At 40.5% G+C, this 6,915-nt stretch overlaps 1 long non-coding RNA gene across 1 annotated transcript; it reads left to right on the top strand.

Annotated features, from left to right (window-relative positions):
• The first annotated feature begins 277 nt into the window (after nt 1–277).
• LOC112073172 (uncharacterized) lies at nt 278–1,320 on the top strand. The gene is made up of 2 exons (XR_002894478.2): nt 278–343; nt 796–1,320. It is a non-coding gene; the product is annotated as an uncharacterized lncRNA (long non-coding RNA).
• Nucleotides 1,321–6,915: the final 5,595 nt, after the last annotated feature.

Genomic DNA, 6,915 nt, shown 5'->3' with positions numbered 1-6,915 from the left:
GCGTGTTTGTGTGATTTGTCTAGTGTGTGTGTTATTTGTCCAGTGTGTGTGTCCTGTGTGTGTATTTGTCCAGTGTGTGTGTGTCTCTGTGTGTGTATGTGTCCAGTGTGTGTGTGTCTTCTGTGTGTGTATGTGTCCAGTGTGTGTGTGTGTGTTGTGTGTGTGTGTGTGTGTGTGTGTGTGTCCATTTTGTGTGTGTGTGTGTCCAGTGTGTGTTTGTGTCCTGTGTGTGTGTGTGTTTGTGTGAGTTCAGGTGTACCCCTCAATGACTGTCTGTCTTCTGCTTACCGCTACAGTGTGGAACATGGTGGAGAGAACACAATGAAACCTGGGCTTAGAAAATGTGATGTGACTGCTGTGAAGAATATGACTAAGAATAAGTCTCAATTCAAGTCAAAGTCAAAGACCACCATCATTACTTACTTGGTCAAATTAAATATCAGCTGTAGTTCTACAGAAGCAGAAATCATGGAAACCAACGTTTACAAGAGTTGCTTTGACAATGTGTTTGTCTTTGTGTGTGTGTGTGGCGTGTGGCGTGTTCGTGTTACATAAGATATGTGTGTTTGTGTTCATGCATGCATACAAGTGTGTGTGTGTGTTGTAATTAATGTGAATAAGTGTTTTATATTACCATACAGTATAACATATGATCATTCAACAAGTCTCAAGTTAGCTTAACTTCTCCTTTTGATACCTAGAAACATCTACATTAAATTAATTAGTGAAAAGTGAGTTAACATTCTAATGTGAATGATGATGATTTCTAATGTTGTGTCTGGTTTCATCCATCAGATGTCTGTGATCTCACACTGGACCAAAACACAGTAGACAGACTCCTCTCTCTGTCTGAGGAGAACAGAAAGGTGACATGGAGGAGAGAGGAGCAGCCGTATCCTGATCCCCAGAGAGATTTGAGGTCTGTAGACAGGTGCTGTGTAGAGAGGGTCTGACTGGTCGCTGTTACTGGGAGGTAGAGTGGAGTGGTATAATGGGGTCTGATTTAGGAGTGACATATAAAGGAATCAGCAGGAGAGGATGGGGAGATGACTGTTGTCTTGGATGGAATGACAAGTCCTGGAGTCTGACCTGCTCTGACAACAATTACACTGCCTGGCACAATAAGAAACCTACCTACATAGACGTCCCCTCCTCCAGCTCCCACAGAGTAGGAGTGTATCTGGACTGGCCAGCCGGCACTCTGTCCTTCTACAGAGCCTCCTCTGACACACTGACCCACCTGATCACATTCACCTCCACATTCACTGAGCCCCTCTATCCAGGGTTTAGGGTTTATAATGTTGACTCCTCAGTGTCCCTGTAAATAATAACCTGACACACACACACACACACTGGACTCCACACACACGCACACACACACACACTGGACTCACACACATTGCACACACACACACACTGACACACACACACCACAACACACACCACACACACACACACACACACACACACACACACACACACACACACAACACACACACACACACAGTGGACAGACACACACACACAGTGGTCACACAAACACAGTGGACACACACACATACACACAGTGGACACACACAACTGGAAACACACACACACTGGAAACACCACACACACACACACACACAGTCTTGTATTTGTAATCATTTTAGGACTCCTCACAAATACTACCTTTGAGAGGACCCTGCTTCCCAGACATCATAGAAGCACAGAAATTACACTCAAGAGTTAGAAAACACATATATTGTGAGGAAATCACCTGAATGACTGACTCCTGGGAAAAAAGTACACTTGTAATTTACCAACTACTTGAGACCGTATCATTGCATTGTAATGCATTGCCATCAGCCATCGAGAGAGTGCCTCCTATGAAATCTATAAAAGCTATCCAACTGCCTACGTTGTACCTAATTGAAGCGTAAAATAATTAACATAAAATAAATTCTCTATATTTGACGCATTCATTAATTTTATGACTGAAAATATTGCATGTAGAATACACAATGATGCACACGGATGCAACGCAATGGCTGTAGTGTAGTTCTACTGTAGTGTAGTTCTACTGTAGTGTAGTTATTCTGTAGGAGTTCTACTGTAGTTAGTTCTATGTAGTGTAGTTCTACGATATGAGTGTAGTTCTACTCTAGTGTAGTTCTACTGTAGTGTAGTTCTATTGTAGTGTAGTTTTCTGTATGTAGTTCTATGTAGTGAAGTTCTACTGTAGTGTAGTTCTACTGTAGTGTAGGTCTTACTGTAGTGTAGTTCTACTGAGTGTAGTTTTCTGTAGTGTAGTTCTACTGTGGTGTAGTTCTACTGTAGTGTAGTTTCTGTAGTGTATTCTTTATGTGTTATCTTTAGTGTAGTTTATGTAGTGTAGTTCTACTGTAGTGTAGTTCTTCTGTAGTGTAGTTCTTCTGTAGTGTAGTTCTTCTGTAGTGTAGTTCTCTGTAGTTAGTTTACTTAGTGTAGTTCTACTGTAGTGTAGCTATTGTAGTGTAGTTTTTCTGTAGTGTAGTTCTTCTGTAGTGTAGTTCTACTGTAGTGTAGTTCTACTGTAGTGTAGTTCTACTGTAGTGTAGTTCTTCTGTAGTGTAGTTCTACTGTAGTGTAGTCTTACTGTAGTGTAGTTCTACTGTAGTGTAGTTCTTCTGTAGTGTAGTTCTACTGTGTGTGTAGTTCTACTGTAGTGTAGTTCTTCTGAGTGTAGTTCTATTGTAGTGTAGTTATTTGTAGTGTAGTTCTATTTGTAGTGTAGTTCTTACTGTAGTGTAGTTCTTCTGTAGTGTAGTTCTTCTGTAGTGTAGTCTTCTGTAGTGTAGTTCTTCTGTAGTGTAGTTTACTGTAGTGTAGTTCTTACTGTAGTGTAGTTCTACTGTAGTGTAGTTCTTCTGTAGTGTAGTTCTTCTGTAGTGTAGTTTCTACTGTAGTGTAGTTCTACTGTGTGTAGTTCTACTGTAGTGTAGTCTTCTGTAGTGTAGTTCTACTGTTAGTGTAGTTCTACTGTAGTGTAGTTCTACGGTAGTGTAGTTCTTCTGTAGTGTAGTTCTTCTGTAGTGTAGTTCTACTGTAGTGTGTTATTCGTAGTGTGTTCTACTGTAGTGTAGTTCTTCTGTAGTGTAGTTCTCTGTAGTGTAGTTCTACTGTAGTGTATTCTTCTGTTAGTGTAGTTCTTCTGTAGTGTAGTTCTTCTGTAGTAGTAGAGTTCTTCTGTAGTGTAGTTCTACTGTAGTGTGGTTATTCTGTAGTGTAGTTCTACTGTAGTGTAGTTCTTCTGTAGTGTAGTTCTACTGTAGTGTAGTTATTCTGTAGTGTAGTTCTACTGTAGTGTGTTTATTCTGTAGTGTAGTTCTACTGTAGTGTAGTTCTACTGTAGTGTAGTTCTACTGTAGTGAAGTTATTCTGTAAAGTATTTAAACCGGAACAACCATTTCACTAATGGATTCAAAATATCCAAGTAACAGATTAATAGTTTAGATCAAAGTCAGCAGGCTTTGTATTCTGAAGAACTTAGTCATTCATGGATGAAAGTGCAAACTTGCCCATCTTTGATTTACAAAACTGATTCACAAGAACTTACAGTATGTGCTGGTGTTGAATGACACTAACTTATGTATATACTGTCTGTTCTGATAACGGAGGTGCATCATCCAACACATGGACTATCGACCCAGAGATACTGGCAGCCTCAGAGTACTGGCAGCCTCCAGAGGTACTGAGTTTCAGAGGACTGGCAGCCTCAGAGGTACTGGCAGCCTCAGAGGGACTGGCAGCCTCAGAGGTACTGAACACCCAGAGGGACTGCAGCTCAGAGGTACTGGCAGCCTCAGAGGTACTGGCAGCCTCAGAGGACTGGCAGGCCTCAAGGACTGGCAGCCTCAGAGGACTGGCAGCCTCAGAGGACTGGCAGCCTCAGAGGACTGGCAGCCTCAGAGGGACTGGCAGCCTCAGAGGTACTGGCAGCCTCAGAGGTACTGGCAGTCTCAGAGGTACTGGCAGGCTTCGGTGTCTGACATCTAAGGATACAATAAAATGATATTAGTCATGTGCAAATTAGGCAACAGGATATGATAACGATTCAACCATCCCCAGTATCCTCATTCTAAACAACTGACCAAACCTGAGCTTTGGATTATCATTTCCTTTTCAAATCTGGCCTCACAAGTTAAATTATGTTTCTTAGAGTTTCCATGCATCTTCTTATCCGCTGCAAAGCCTTTGAAAAGGAAGAACAAGTTACAAAAAGAATAGTTGAGACTTAATAGAATGACAAGATTGGCACACAACATAGGGGATGGTCTGCGGGACACCAATGACTTATCATTGACTGATACAGGGGCTGTGGACACCAATGACTGTTATCGTTGACTAATAGAGGTGCTTGTCTCGGGACACCAATGACTTATCATTGACTGATAGAGGGCTGTGGGACACCAATGACTGTTATCATTGGCTAATAGAGGTTCTGTGGGACACCAATGACTGTTATCATTGACTAATAGAGTGTGTGGGACACCAATGACTGTTATCATTGACTAATAGAGGGGTGTGGGACACCAATGACTGTTATCATTGACTAATAGAGGCTGTGGACACAATGACTGTTATCATTGACTAATAGAGGGTGTGTGGGACACCAATGACTGTTATCATTGACTAATAGAGTGATGTGGACACCAATGACTGTTATTCATTGACTAATAGAAGATGCTGTGGGACACCAATGACTGTTATCATTGACTAATAGAGGCTTGTGACACCAATGACTGTTGACAGAGCCATCCTTATGTGTGAGGGTGCGTGTGCTGATAGTGATATAAAATATATGTCATAGTTTCCTTTTCATGATCACAATCTTGTGAAACCCAACCCTCCAAGATCCCCCCACAATTCCCCAATAGCTGATATAACATTTGGCCAGGTGGTGGTAAGAATCTTTGTCTTAAAACTCCTTTGGGATAGGGAGCAGCATTTTCACTTTTGGATGAAAAGCGTGCCCAGAGTAAACTGCCTCCTACTCAGTCCCAGATGTGAATATATGCATATTATTAGTATATTTGTATAGAAAACACTCTAACATTTCTAAAACTGTTTGAATGATKTCTGTGAGTATAACAGAACTCATATGGCAGGCGAAAGCCTGAGAAAAATCCACCAGGAAGTGGGAAATCTGAGGTTTGTAGTTTTTCAAAGCTTGTCCTATCGAAAACACAGTGTCTATGGAGTCAAATTGCACTTCCTAAGGCTTCCACTAGATGTCAACCGTCTTTAGAAACTTGAATGAGGCTTCTACTATAAAGGAGGGGCTCATAAGGGCTCTTTGAGTAAGTGGTCTGGCAGAGTGTCACATGCTCGTGACGCGCGGTCACGAGAGAGTTAGCTCTCGTTCCATAGCTTTTCTACAGACAATGGAATTCTCCGGTTGGAACATTATTGAACATTTATGAAAAAACATCCTAAAGATTGATTCTATACCACGTTTGATATGTTTCTACGACCTGTAATATAACTTTTTGACATTTTCGTCCGACCTTTCCTCTGGAACGTTTCGATATGTTTACCAAACACCCTAACAAAGGAGGTATATGGACATAAATGGTGAACTTTATCGAACAAATCAAACATTTATTGTGGAACTGGGATTCCTAGGAGTGCATTCTGATGAAGATCATCAAATGTAAGTGAATATTTATAATGCTATTTCTGACTACTGTTGACTGCGCAACATGGCAGATATTTCTTTTGGCTGGTTTGGGCTCTGAGCTCCGTACTCAGATTATTGCATGGTGCGCTTTTCCGTAAAGTTATTTTGAAATCTGACACAGCGGTTGCATTGAGGAGAAGTGGATCTAAAATTCCATGCATAACAGTTGTATCTTTTAGCAATGTTTATTATGAGTATTTCTGTAAATTTATGTGGCTCTCTGCAAAATCACTGCATGTTTTGGAACTACTGAACATAACACGCCAATGTAAAATGAGATTTTTGGATATAAATATGCACTTTATAGAACAAAACATACATGTATTGTGTAACATGAAGTCCTATGAGTGTCATCTGATGAAGATCAACAAAGGTTAGTGATTAATTTTATCTCTATTTGTTCACAACCAGTGTAGCTTTAATTTTTATCTTTCATGTGTGATTTAATGAAAGTTAGATTTTTATAGTAATTAATTTGAATTTGGCGCTCTGCATTTTCTCTGGCTTTTGGCCAAGTGAGACAGTAGCATCCCGCCTAAACTCAGATTTTTGGATATAATATTAACTTTAACCGAACAAAACATACATGTATTGTGTAACATGAAGTCCTATGAGTGTCATCTGAATAAGATCAACAAAGGTAAGTGATTAATTTTATCTCTATTTCTGCTTTTTGTTACTCCTCTCTTTGGCTGGAAAAATGGCTGTGTTTTTCTGTGACTTGGCTCTGACCTAACATGATCGTTTGTTGTGCTTTCATCGTACAACCTTTTTGAAATCGGACACTGTGGCTGGATTTACAACAAGTGTATCTTTAAAATGGTGTAAATACTTGTATGTTTGAGGAATTTAAATTATGGGATTTCTGTTGTTTTGAATTTGGCGCCCTGCAGTTTCACTGGCTGTTGAGAGGTGAGACGCTACCATCCCACAACCCTAGAGAGGTTACCCTGTCCGGGAACGATAGCGGAACCCCTCGCCAACAGCCAATGAAATTGCAGGGCGCCAAATACAAATCAACAGAAATCTCATAAATCAAATTTCTCAAACATACAAGTATTAGCCACCATTTTAAGATACAATTCTCGTTAATCCAGCCACAGTGTCTGATTTAAAAATGCTTTACAGCGAAAGCTCCACAAACGATTATGTTAGGTCACACCAAAACCCAGCCATTTTTCAGCTAAAGAGAGGAGTCACAAAAAGCACAAAAT

Source organism: Salvelinus sp. IW2-2015, unplaced genomic scaffold (genome assembly GCF_002910315.2).
Source record: "Salvelinus sp. IW2-2015 unplaced genomic scaffold, ASM291031v2 Un_scaffold2173, whole genome shotgun sequence".
Classification (NCBI taxonomy): domain Eukaryota; kingdom Metazoa; phylum Chordata; class Actinopteri; order Salmoniformes; family Salmonidae; genus Salvelinus; species Salvelinus sp. IW2-2015.
This window is presented reverse-complemented; position numbering and strand designations above follow the sequence as displayed.